General features: G+C 38.3%; 1 pseudogene; it reads left to right on the top strand.

The window, feature by feature from the left end:
- The first annotated feature begins 379 nt into the window (after positions 1-379).
- Positions 380-8095, top strand: LOC127484821 (putative ribosomal protein eS26-like; annotated as a pseudogene).
- The last annotated feature ends 6062 nt before the right edge of the window (positions 8096-14157 follow it).

The raw sequence follows: 14157 nt of genomic DNA, 5'->3' as shown, positions 1-14157 counted from the left end.
CACTGGATAAAGCATATCTTTTCAGTAAATGGTGCTGAGAAGAACGGATACCCATACATGTAAGAATGAAACCAGACTATATCTCTTACCATATACAAAAATCAATACAAAACACATTGAAGACCTCAATGTCAGACCTTAAACTATGAAACTGCTAGAATAAATCATAGGAGGAGTAATTCAGGCTGTTTTGCTGGACATGAATTCCTTGTATCAGATCCTAAAAGCACAAGCAACAAAAGTGAAAACAGACAGATGGGATTTTTAAAACTAAAAAATTTCTGCACAGCAAAGAGAACACTAAATGGGGCAAAGAGATAACATATGAAAGAAAAGATAGGTGTATATAAATAGATACTTTTCAAAGAAAAATATATAAATGGCCAAGAAGTACATGAGAAATTTCTCAACACAACTAATAATCAGTAAAATACAAATCAATACCACTGTGCAGTACTACCGCACACCAGGTAGAATGGCTATTATCAATAAGACAAAGATACAAGCATCAGATAGCTGTGAGGACGTGGAGAAAGGAAAACTCCTGAAAACTTCTGGTATTGAAATCAATACACCCATTATAGAAAATGGGATTGTGGTTCCCCTCAAAATTTTTTAAAATAGAAATATTATATATGAAACTATGTAATCAAAATGGTATAGTACTGACTTAAAGAAAGATATATAAACCAATGGACTGGAATAGGGTCCATATAAGTGTGCATACATGTTTAAATGATTTTATTTATTTATTTTGACAGGCAGAGTGGATAGTGAGAGAGAGAGACAGAGAGAAAGGTCTTCCTTTTGCCGTTGGTTCACCCTCCAAAGGCCCCCATGGCTAGCGCGCTGCAACCAGCGCACCGCGCTGATCCGAAGGCAGGAGCCAGGTGCTTCTCCTGGTCTCCCATGGGGTGCAGGGCCCAAGCACTTGGGCCATCCTCCACTGCCTTCCTGGGCCACAGCAGAGAGCTGGCCTGGAAGAGGGGCAACTGGGAAAGAATCCGGCGCCCCGACCGGGACTAGAACCCGGTGTGCCGGCACCGCTAGGTGGAGGATTAGCCTATTGAGCCACAGCGCCAGCCGGTTAAATGATTTTAAATAAGAGTGCCAAGAACATTCAATTTAAAAATCACATTTTCAAGGCTGGCGCTGTGGCACAGTGGTTAACGCCCTGGCCTGAAACTGCGGCATCTCATATGGGTGCTGGTTCAGGACCCAGCTGCTCCTCTTCTGATCCAGCTCTCTGCTATGGTTTAGGATAGAAGTAGAAGATGGCCCAAGTCCTTGGGCCCCTGCACCAGCGTAGGAGATCTGGAGGAAGCTCCTGGCTCCTGGCTTCGGATTGGCACAGCTCCGGCCATTGTGGCCAATTGGGGAGTGAACCATTGGGTGGAAGACCTCTCTCTCTCTGCCTCTCTTCTCTCTGTGCAACTGACTTTCAAATAAATAAATTCTTTAAAAAAAGAAATATTATATGATCCAATGATCTCACTACTTGGCATACATCCAAATGAAATGAAATTAGTGTGTTTAAAAGACATCTGCATTCCAATTTTATTATAACACTATTCACAATAGGCAAGATGGAAAGAGTTAAAGATTTTATTGGTTGATCAATGGATAAAAATGTGTGGTACATGCCCACAGTGTAATACTATTCATCCATAAAAAAGATAAAATCTTGTTCATTGGCTACAACATGGATGACTTGAAGATAATCATGTTAAGTGAAATAAGACAGGCATAGAGAGACAAGTAAACATGATATCACTGATATATGGAATGTAATAATGGTGATCTCAAACAATGTGAGAGTGGAATGGTGGCTAGCAGAGTCTGAGAAGGCCAGGGAGAGAGAGGGATGAGAACAATTTGATTAACAGATTCCATGTCACAGTTGCATAATAGAAACTATTTTTGGTGTTCTTAATTCATGTTGGGGGGCATATGCATGTGTACACTCTCAGTGATTTTTATTATTTTTAAATATATTTCAGTTATATAGTAACCACTCACACACATATGGATATAAATAGATATAGATATATAGATATAGATATAGCCAGAGAGAACCATGCAATGTTTATCTACATGTATACATTATATCATTTCCATTCAAGGTAAATATATGTATCTCCTCAAACATTTTTTTCTTTATTGTGAAAACACTCAAGATATTTTCTTCTGACTTTTTTTAAAAGAGAAATATAGAGAAAGAAGTGTTCTGATGCATGGTAGGCAGGAGACTATAAATATTAATAATGTGCTAGATTTTTAAAAGCCAAGAGAAAAAATATTGAATATTTTTGTTCTAAATGGATAATAAATGTCTGGGGAGACAGATATGTTTACCCAGACTTGAACATTGCAAAATGTATACACATATCAAACCATCACATATTACTACACAAATTTGCACAATTTTTATGTATCAATTAAAAATAAATTGAGCCTCTATTTTAAACCCCCCTTCTTTGAATAGAACTCCATTTCCTGAAATACAATTTCTTTGTTTCAAGATATTAATACTTGTAAGGATTAGCTTGAATTAACTTTTAATTATTTACTTTAAATTTTTATTTGACCCTTGACTTCAGTGTATTCTCTACAAGTGATCCTTTTCCCTCTGATCAACAGCCTTTGTGTTCTACTTTCTGTCTGTTGAGGATAGATAGCATATAGGACCCGTGTGTACATATGATGAATCAAAGGCTTAAGATGCCAAGAAATATGGCTGTACAAAAAATGTGGGTGGGCACCACCATCTGCAGAGAGCAGACATTTTTGCATTTTGTCTGTCTTTAGGAATGATCAGAATCTTGTTATATTTTTATGAGTTTTAGTGTTGAATTTTAAATTATGCTCATGCCTGAGTCACAGGTAACATATCTCTGGTTTAAAATTTTGGTTAATATTTGGAGTTTGATGGGAGCTTTGCTGTTTGCTTTATCTTCTCTCCTGAGTTGAAATAGAACCATGTCCTAAGAAGGAAAGACATCAGTTTTTTAAAACAATTCAAAGACCAAGAACTTTAAGTGCTGAACAGAGCAATCTTTTGAGTTCCATCTTGGTTGGGGATCTGCTTCCTGATATCAAACGATAAGTAAAACATAATGACTTCTGTGCGTCCTTGGGATGAGCCAGACACAGACTGGGACTGGGAAGAAGACCTCCCTCTGCTGCTGGGAGACGTGGATGTGAGCAGGTGCCACAGGTTCTTCTCTGGTGAAGGGAGAAAGTGCTGCCCTTGGTGCTCCTGCTGGTGGTCTCTCAACTCTGGAAGAAGGCCAACTCCTAGCAGGGTAAATTCTTCCTAAGCCCACTTGTTCTTTCCAAACCGCAAACCTCAGCTATTCATCTCAGGAAGGAAAAGGGATATTTGAATTAGCTCTATGATTTAAAAAAAACCAGCATAATTGGAGATGATATTAAAAAAATACTTTAAGGCTTCTCTTCTCTCCCTTTTGGATCTTGGTCAGTTGGTTAAACTCCTTTTCTCAAATCGCTACTAACTAAAACTTCATTCGCCTTGTGGGGAAACTCAAGTTCTACCCAAACTGGCTCCACTGAGACTTGATCTTTCCATGCTTCAGTTCCTTCTATCTCCTTCTGCTACCTTTGATGTTCCCTTTCATCTTGAAGGATTTTAAGATTCAAGCCCAGTCAAGGCCATACCTCCCTCATTTTATGGTCAATGGATTAAAAAATTACTAAGGGAAACAGCTGAGTTCTAACCAACACATAAAACCTGGAGGAACATTATACTGACTCTGTGACTCTTTCATGAACCTATATAAAAACAGCACCGCTGACCCCTTTTTGGGAGTCCTTATGTCTTTCTCATGGAGCCCAAGAATCATGAATGATTTCCTCTCAAGCTGAAGCTTTGGATTCTTTTATGTTTAATTCTTTGATCTCTTTGGCTTTTAGTGGTACCTAGAGTTACTGTGTACTATGAAAAGATAACTGAACTTGGAATGTAGAGTGACTAGCAAGTCACTAGTAAAAGGTACAATTTTTTTAGCTTTCTAGTTTCCTCATTACTTTGCATAAAGGATAAGAAAATCCTCAAGTTTCTGACAGGCTCACACGGAAGTGAGAGTAAGTGACAAATTGTTGCAAGAGAAGTTATTGGTTTGGTTGCTGGTGATGTCCGAACCCAGGCCACTACTTGACAGTGGATTTTCTTTGGGCATTTGAATTCTGTTAGAATATTTACCACTGAAGGCTAAGGCTCCCCAGACTGCTAGACTGGTCACACAATACAAAATTTCTACAAAATTGACTTAAAAATTGTGCACTCACAATTTAACTAATAGTTTTAGATGTTTTTCAAGTTCATTTGACTTTAGTAATCTTTGGTAAATAAAAGTGCTATTGGTCTAAATAAAACAGACATGACTATCAGCATTCAATATAATTGAAGTACACAACTTTCATCTCTAGTAGATATTTAAGTTCATTAAAAATATGAATTTAATCTGAAAAACAAGTAAATTAAATAGATATAAAGAGTACATGCTAGGGGCCGGCACTGTGACATAGTGGGTGAAACTGCTGCCTGCAGTACCAGCATCCTATGTGGGCACTGGTTCCAGTCCTGGCTGCTCCACTTGTGATCCAGCTTTCTGCTATGGCCTGGGAAAGCAATAGAAGATGGCCCAAGTCCTTGGTCCCCTGCATCCGCTTGGGAAACCCAGAGGAAGTTCCTGCTCCTGGCTTCAGAACGGAACATCTCTGGCTGTTGCAGCCATTTGGGAAGTGAACCAGCAGATGGAAGACCTCTCTCTCTCTCTCTCTCTCTACTTCTCTCTATAATTCTTTCAAATAAATAAAATACATCTAAAAAAAAAAAAAAGAAAAAAGAATACAGCCGGCGCCGCGGCTCACTAGGCTAATCCTCCTCCTGCGGCACCAGCACACCAGGTTCTAGTCCCGGTCGGGGCGCCGGATTCTGTCCCGGTTGCCCCTCTTCCAGGCCAGCTCTCTGCTGTGGCCAGGGAGTGCAGTGGAGGATGGCCCAGGTCCTTGGGCCCTGCACCTTCATGGGAGACCAGGAGAAGCACCTGGCTCCTGGCTTCGGGTCAGCACAGCGGCCATTGGGAGGTGAACTAACAGAAAAGGAAGACCTTTCTCTCTGTCTCTCTCTCTCACTATCCACTCTGCCTGTCAAAAAAAAAAAAAAGTATACAAGCTAATGAATAAACTTAGCAACAATGGCCTTTTTTTAACATGTTTACTTAAACAAGTTTCACAAATATTTTTGGTAACTATTCCCCTAAAATGCTGCTAAATTAGATTAGATAATGGACATTCATTAAATACTTAGATAATTTTAAAATAAGATAAAATACTAAAATATTAATTGCTTAAAAACAGGGCTTAAGCTTATCTACCTTTTGCTTCTCAAATTTTATAGAAAGGCAAAAATACCCTTGGGTTTGTCAGTAAATACGTCTTATTCCATGTTAAAATATATTTCTAGAGATTATAAAATAGTTTTTACCTATAAAATACTAACTATCAATTAATTGCTGAAGATTAATATGTGTGGGGAGCAACTCGGACTAGACTAAGTTACTGGAATTAAGACTTATTCTATGCATCTGCTCTCCCACAATATGGCGCTGGGAGAGGAGGAAACAGCTTCTACACAGCTGCCTCCAGTTCAACCAATAAACAGCAGGACCTGCTCCTGATTGCAGGAGAGCAGCGTACTCAGCGTGTGGGCAGCAGAGTTAGGATTGGCAGAGGAGGACTATAAAGGAGGAGAGAGACGGCATGCACCAGGAACATCTAAGGGGAACATCTATCTGAAGGAACACCTGAGCAGCCCCCGAGAGAGCCGGCCGGCGGTGTGCCGCTCCCCCGCGGAAGTGGGGAAGGTGGCAGGGGGAACCGCCCTTCCACGGAGGTGGAGGGACGGCAGCCAACCTGGGAAGAACCAGCAGCAAACCCGGGGAGGGCCGAGCAGACGAAAGAACAGCGCAGGGTCCTGTGTCGTTCCTCCACGAAGACGGGGAGCGACAAATATGTGTAATTCAAACCTTTAGAAATGAGAAAGAATTTTGTGTATAAAATAAACAGGGAAACTGGGAAGTATTTTTGCTGAAGAATGTTGTAAGGAAAATATCAGAATATGTTTTTGTTAAAAAGAGTATTTTTGTTAGGTTTAGGGGTTATTTGCAAATTCTTTTAAGACAAAAATTTACTTTAAATAGGTAAAATTAAATAGATAAAAGGATTGCAAAAAAGCTTTATAAAATATTCTCTTGTGTGGTCAAAGCTGGGATTGTACACATTTATTCATAAAGTTTTATTAAAATTAACTTTGTTATTAATAATACCCTAATGCAAAAGTCTTTTAAATTACCGATCTGCTTAAGTGGATAAGCATTATTTCTCAGTAAATTGTGATCCTATTTTGATCGAATGTTTTAAAGCTTGACATATATGACAAATTTCCTAAAATCAAATGTTAAATTCAAACTTAAGTCATTTGATCTCAAAATAACTTCAGACATTCTGAAGGGCCATTGGAGTCTAAGAAACATATAAAGTAGGTTTCTTTGATGTAGTAAATGTAAAACTTTATCAAAAAATAAATGTTGTTTAGCTTTGAGTTACATTTGTATGAATGTGTTATTAGCGTGTGTTCCTAATTGTAGACGATTCCTAGAACCTAATATGACTTAGTATATGGTGTCAGTCATAGTTCTAATGTTAAATTCTTCTATTCCACAGAGATAACCAAGTATCTTTGTCAGTTCTGTACTCTCATCAGATCATGGTGTTTTAAGTCTTGTCTATTGTTAAATTGCTCTATTATTATTTTTCTGAAAGCATCTTGCAAGCAGTAATCCCAAATTGATGCTTCCTCCAGATGATCATAAAAATAATGGGTAAATCTCTGACAATACAGGTTGCTGGTAGTTTTAACACCATGCTCATGAACTAGGTAACAATTCTAGAATTCTAATAAAAACCTGGACTCATAAAATTGCTAAGCCAACATCAAGCAAAACAAAAAAGTTACAAGAACTGACTAAGCTGTTAAAGAATTACAACTTCTTATTACTTTTTGTTTGAGACATCACTGATTCTTTTTATGTTTCCCAGATTTAAGGATTTTTTTTTCTTTCAGGTTATCTATAGTTTGCATCACTTTGATATGGTATAATTTTTTCAGTAGAATTGAAGCCTTTACCTTTCTCCCTCCCCAATTAACTCAGAATTCAGAAACCATTTACAAATATTCATATCTTATGGCAATATAGTTTATCATGTAAGTTCAATAAGAATAGGTTCTTCTTATCACAGGACATGATTGAAAACACTGATTATGTTAATGGTGCTTTTCCTGGAATGCCATATATTCAGATGTGACCAGACTATCTTAAGGAACTAATGGTTGACTTTATGAAGCAATAGGAGCTCCCTGTAAAACTAGTCTGGTACGTTCTTTAAATAGTTCCTTTAGGCTTCCTGGCCTTGCATGAAGTAAAAATGTCACATTCTGACAGTCCCAAGAACTTTAGTTTATTTGGAGAATTTCAAAAAATGGGAAATTCACTCTAATACTAAAAGGGAAATCTACAGAGAGCCCTTGACTTAGCCTTCTTGTTTTGAGATGCTTTCAAAATAGTTTAATTTGGTATTCCTTATTAAAATCCCTGCCATTTCTGGTCCTCGCTTCCAAAGTGACCCAGAAGAAGACGAAGTAGAAGAAGAAGAAAAAGGAGGAAGAGGAGGATGAGGAGGAGAAGGAGGAGAAAGAAGAAACAATAGCCATGACAAAAAGGGCCAAGGCCACATACAGCCTATTCACTGCACAAACTGTGTCCCATGTGTGCCCAAAGACCAGGCCATTATGAAGTTCATCATTTGAAACATAGGTGAAGCCAGAGCCATCAGGGACATTTCAGAAATGTCTTTGACACCTACTTGCTTTTCTAGTGGTGGGTGAAGCTACATTATTATATGAGTCTGGTTGCTCACAGCCAAGTAGTTGGGAAGCATCTTCATGAAGCCCAGAAGTGCCCAGTTTAGGCCTGCTGGTGTTTCCCCACGACCTCCTGCCAACTCCATGTAAGGGACTTAGTCTGTAAGGACTGAGGGAAAACTGTGGGAAAATAAAGTGGAGATTATACTTTTAAAAAATCAGTTTTCTGAGAACTTCTACTTTGCTTATGGCCTTGTCCAAATACTGACGGAGTTTGTGGACTCAAAAGAGTTTCATAGCCTAGGCAGCTCATGCCAAGAGCCTCAGGAGATCACTGATGTCATACATAAGAGTGTTAATTGTTAAATTAACAACAGAAGTCACTGTGCACTAACTTCCCATGCAGGACCTCTGTCCTCAAAGAGTTGTATTATAGTTATGTCTAAGTGCTCCCAAAAGATGTACCATTCTTGGGTGCTTCTTTATAATCAATTAAATTTGTAAAAAAAAAAAAAAAAGTGAAATTAACTTGCAGATGCAATGACTTTTAACAGTCATTGTCTCAACTGTTGAGAAATAGTTTTTTTCATGCAAATTATTGAACTCTTTACTTAGTATACAGTTGGTCTTCTGTGTATAAAGTTAACTGAAAATGGATCTTAGCAGAGAATGGGACTGTGAATGGGAGAGGGAGGAGGAGGAGGTGTGGAGTGTGGGTGGGAGGGCGAGTAAGGTAGGAAGAATCACTATATTTCTAAAGTTATACTTATGAAATGCATGAAGATTGTATTCCTTAAGTAAAAGGTTTCTTTCATAAAAAATAATAGGGAATGGGTATGGGATATATGGGAACTATTTGCACAGCTCTACAATTTTTTTGTAAATTTAAAACTACTGAAATAAAGTTAGAAAAAAGGAGGTGAGGTGCCATTCCTCCTCCTGCTGGATGCATAAAAAATCAATTTTCTAAGTGGTAATAAAGCAAATTCAAAAGAAGCCTATATGGCCAATCACTTGTTGCTGCACTTTATACAAAAAATCAGTCAAGTCACTGTTTCTCATAGTGTCCATTTCACTTCAACAGGTTTCCTTTTTGGTGCTCGGTTAGTTGATCAGCCCTTTTCCTAACTGTTGATGAACAACTTAATACTTTATCCCTTTTAGTATTTTTTGTTCTACTTAATACTATTGGTTGAACTCTTTAATTAACACACAATTATTCTTAGGTGTTTAAATTTAACTGAAAAGTGATCTTATATTAAATATAAGAGTGGGAATAAGAGAGGGAGGAGATGTACAATTTGGGACATGCTCAATTGGACTTGCCCCAAATGGGAGAGTTAGAAATGTGCCAGGGAATTCCAATTCAATCCCATAAAGGTGGCATGTACCAATGCCATCTCACTAGTCTAAGTGATCAATTTCAGTTCATAATTGATCATAATGATAGGATTAAGAGTCAAAGGGATCATACAAACAAGACTAGTGTCTGCTAATACTAACTGATAGAATTAAAAAGGAAAGAACCATCCAACATGGGAAGCAGGATACACAGCAGACTCATAGAATGGCAGATGTCCTAAACAGCACTCTGGCCTCAGAATCAGCCCTTAAGGCATGTGGATCCAGCTAAAAAGCCCATGAGAGTATTTCAGGCATGGAAAGCCAAGACACTCTGGCAAAAAAAAAAAAAAAAAAAACACAACAACTAAATGAAAGATCCCAGTGGAAAGAATGCGCCATCAAAGAAGGAGGTACCTTTCTCTGAAAGGAGGAGAGAACTTCCACTTTGACTATGACCCTGTCTAAATAAGATCGGAGTCAGCGAACTCAAAAGGCTTCCATGGCCTTGGAAACTCATAACAAGAGCTTAGGGTGGTTACTGATGCCATAGACAAGAGTGTCAATTTGTTAGGTCAACAACAGGAGTCATTGTGCACATACTCCTCATGTAGGATCTCTGTCCTTAATGTGTTATACATTGTGATTTAATGCTATAACGAGTACTCAAACAGTACTTTACACTTTGTGTTTCTGTGTAGGTGCAAACTGTTGAAATCTTTACTTAATATATACTAAATTGATCTTCTGTATATAAAGATAATTGAAAATGAATCTTGATGTGAATGGAATGGGAGAGGGAGTGGCAGATGGGAGGGTTGAAGGTGGGAGGGAAGTTATGGAGGGGAAAAGCCAATGTAATCCATAAGCTGTGCTTTGGAAAAATTATATTTGTTAAATAAAAGTTAACAAAAATCAGTCAAGCATTAAGCAAATAAACTCATTTTACAAACAAATTTGACTTTAAACTGGTGTTGTGGCATAATAGGTTAAGCTACTGCTTGGAATTCCCATATCCCATACTGAAGTTTCAGGTAGAGTCTTGGCTACTACATTTCCAATCCAGCTTTCTGATAATGCACCTGGGAGGCAGTAGGTGATGGCTCAAGTAATTTGGTTCTTACCACCTACGTGGGAGACAGATGGAATTTTAGGCTCCTGGCTTTAGTGTGGCTCAGCCTTGGCTGTTGTGAACATGCAGGGTGGATGGAAGATATCTCTCTATCTCTCTTCCTATGTAACTTTGCCTTTCAAATAAATAATTTTAAAAATATTTTTCAAAGTAAATTAGACTTTCGTTGATTATCTTTGGTAAAACTGGGGGGCCTGGAAAGTTTCAGAAGAAAACTATGGTTTACCTGTTATTAAATCATAATGCTGTTCTTTATTGTTTGTTTTTTCAGAGTTTTATGAGGACATTTGAAAGAGTTCATAGAAAAATGAAATTAAAAGATAAGTTTATTTTGGAGTGAAAAAAATTTTGAAATCCATGAAAAATATTTTCTTTTCTTTTTTTCAGATTTATTTATTTGAAAGGCAGAGTTACAGGGAGAGAAGCGAGACAAAGAGAGAGAGAGAGATCTTCCATCTGATGGTTTGCTCCCTAAATGGTTGCAACAGCCAAAGCGGGGCCGATCCAAAGCCAGGAGCCAAGAGCTTCATCCAAGTCTCCCAAGTGGATTCAGAGGCTCAAGGGTTTGGGCCATTCTCCTCTGCTTTCCCAAGCGCATTAGCAGGGAGCTGGATCAGAAGTGGAACAGCTGAGACTTGAGCCACCACTGGCCCACACCGGATGCCAGTGCTACAGGCTGTGGCATTAACCCACTACATCACAGCACTGGACCCACAAAGTATTTACATGGTATACATTTCCTTGAACTTTTTGAAAATTCCTTGCATACTATACAGCTGAAATGTGAGCTGTATTCTGAATTCTTTCCTGGCTGTCAGTCTAATGCTTCTAAATTTTCTTCCATTTTTCTAACTTGTACTCATTTTACAATTAACCTTTTTTATAGGCCTACAGAAAAAAACTGATGAACTTGAGACAGAATCTGGAAAAATCACCACAGATTGCAAAATAGCAAAAATTTGTCCAATTGCCACATTCTGCTTCCATTTCCACTCAACACTGAAACCAAGTATCTAATAACTTCAGCTAGGTGCCTTCCAGTCTCATCAACTTGGTCTATAGACTATCCCAGTTACTAAATTATGTTTTTCTTCTGTTTCTACAGAAATGCCTCTTATTGAAGAACTGTTTGCTTGATTTGAGGATTCCTACAAACATCACCTTCAGAAATGAGACATGATTTTTCTTAAAGATCTATTTATTTATTTGAAAGTCAGAGTTACACAGAGAGAGAAAGAGAGGCAAAAAGAGAGAGGTCTTCCTTCCGCTGGTTCACTCCCCAGTTGGCGGCAGCGGCCGGAGCTGTGCTAATCCGAAGCCAGGAGCCAGGAGCTTCTTCCGGGTCTCCCACATGGGTGCAGGGGCCCAAGGACTTGAGCCATCTTCTACTGCCTTCCTAGGCTATAGCAGAGAGCTAGATTGGAAGTGGAGCTGCCAGGACTCGAACCGGCGCCCTTAAGGGATGCCAGCAATGCAAGCAATGGCTTTACTCGCTACACCACAGTGTTGGCCCTCACAAAATTTTAATTGAATTGACCCATTCTTTCTTTTACTTTTATCTAATAAATATAAATTTCCAAAGTACAACTTGTGAATTATAGTGACTTCCCCCCCATAACTTCCCTCCCACCTGCAACCATCCCATCTCCCACTCCCTCTCCCATCCCATTTTTCATCATGATTCATTTTCAATTTTCTTTATATACAGAAGATCAACTTAATATATACTAAGTAAATCTTTCAACAGACTGCACCCACAAAGACACACAAAGTATAGAGTACTGTTTGGGTAGTAGTTTTACTGTTAATCCGCATAGTATAACACATCAAGGACAGAGGTCCTACATGGGAAGCAGGTGCACAGTGACTCCCGTTGTTGATTTAACAATTGACACTCTTATTAATGATGTCAGTAACCACCCAAGGCTCTTGTCATGAGCTGCCAAGGCTATGGAAACCTCTTGAGTTCACCAGCTCCAATCTTGTTTAGACAAGGCCATATTCAAAGTGGAAGTTCTCTCCTCCTTTCAGAGAAAGGTGCCTCCTTCTTTGATGGTCCGTTCTTCCCACTGGGATCTCACTCACAGAGATCTTTCATTTAGGTGTTTTTTTTTGTTTTTGTTTTTGTTTTTGTTTTGCCAAAGTGTCTTGGCTTTCCATGCCTGCGAAACTCTCATGGGCTTTTTAGCTGGATCCGAATGCCTTAAGGACTGATTCTGAGGCCAGAGTGCTGTTTAGGGCATTTTCCATTCTATGAGTCTGCTGTGTATCCCACTTCCTATGTAGGATCATTCTCTCCTTTTTAACTATATCATTTATTATTTGCAGACACTGGTGAACTGACCCATTCTAAGAAATGGAAGACCGATTTGATGAACTATTTTGCCACTCAGCTACCAACACAATTTTTCTCTCCACAATCCCCAACTCGGCTTTTAACTTGTAAATTTCTAGGGAAGTTTTAGACAGAGGAATTTTGGAATTCAAAGAGTAATACTGTAAAATTTTGATTCTTTTTTTTTTTGTCATGCTGAGCAAATTCAAAGGCTTTAAAAATAGGCTTGGAATCAAGTCCCTTTAACCTTGTTTGCTTCTTACCGCTTGCCTAATCCCATGCATATAGTGAGGTTTTCTGCTATCTGCCTGAAGTTCAGAATTGTCAAGGATGAAGCAATTAGCTCCAGTCTCTCCTCTGAGCCTTCATTAACTAAACTCACGTCACAAGAAAAAAGATTGCAGTTTGTCAATACACCTGGGCAGACTTATCATTACATCATTGTCCTTTATTTTGATTCCACAGAGATTAATTTACAATCCATCATTTGCTCTATGGGCCCAATGGACTTTAATCCAGTAATTATATGTTCTCCAAACCCAGTAAGTCCTCTTAAAATCATGTGCTATTTTATTGTCAATCTCCCTCCTCCCCTCCCATATAGAAAAAGGGGGAAATAAGATTGTGAATGACTTTGGGTTAATGGCCAATCACAGTGCTTTGATTTTCCACTATGCTGTGATTTTTCCCTTTTGCACATTAAAGCATTTGTATATGTTTTCTCCCATCGAATCTATTCTCAATTCGTTCCAGAAAATCTTCAGAGGGCAAAGTGAATGTTTATTGGAATGCTCCTATATCTCAGGATGAACCTCAAACCTTTACATGGCTAATCAAATTCCCTTAAGATTCAAATGATATTGTGAAGTAGCTATTATTATTTCATATTTAACATTTTATTTCAGAATAGTTTTAGTAACACAAAGAGTTTCTATATATCTCTCACCACTTTGATTTTCAAAAGTAAGAAAGCAGTATTACTAGAGAGACAAACACCAGATGAAGGAACTGTTAAATCTGACATGTGCTGTGTATGAGCCTTATACTACTTTATCTAAACTTTATTTGAAGACTTCAAATATGCTTTAGAATTATCAAGGCTCTATACTTTAGTCATCTTAGACCAATGTTTCTCAACAATTGTGGCTTGTGGACACCAGTGAAGATACATGCCCTAAATGAAGTAAGTCAAAATCTCTAAGGTTGAAACTTTGCAAGTATGTTTTCTAAAAGTTTATGAGCATTATTGGTTTAGATTTCACAAAATGACTACCATGAAAGAGGATGATGGCCAAAGAAGTTGAGAAATTCTTTACACTTAGATCTGTGCTTATTAATAGTGGCTGCATATTAAAATAACATTTTTCACTTTAAAACAGAGCTAGTACCTGGATCAAATCCCCA

The sequence above is a fragment of the Oryctolagus cuniculus genome, chromosome X (assembly GCF_964237555.1).
Source record: "Oryctolagus cuniculus chromosome X, mOryCun1.1, whole genome shotgun sequence".
NCBI classification, from domain to species: Eukaryota; Metazoa; Chordata; class Mammalia; order Lagomorpha; family Leporidae; genus Oryctolagus; species Oryctolagus cuniculus.
This window is presented reverse-complemented; position numbering and strand designations above follow the sequence as displayed.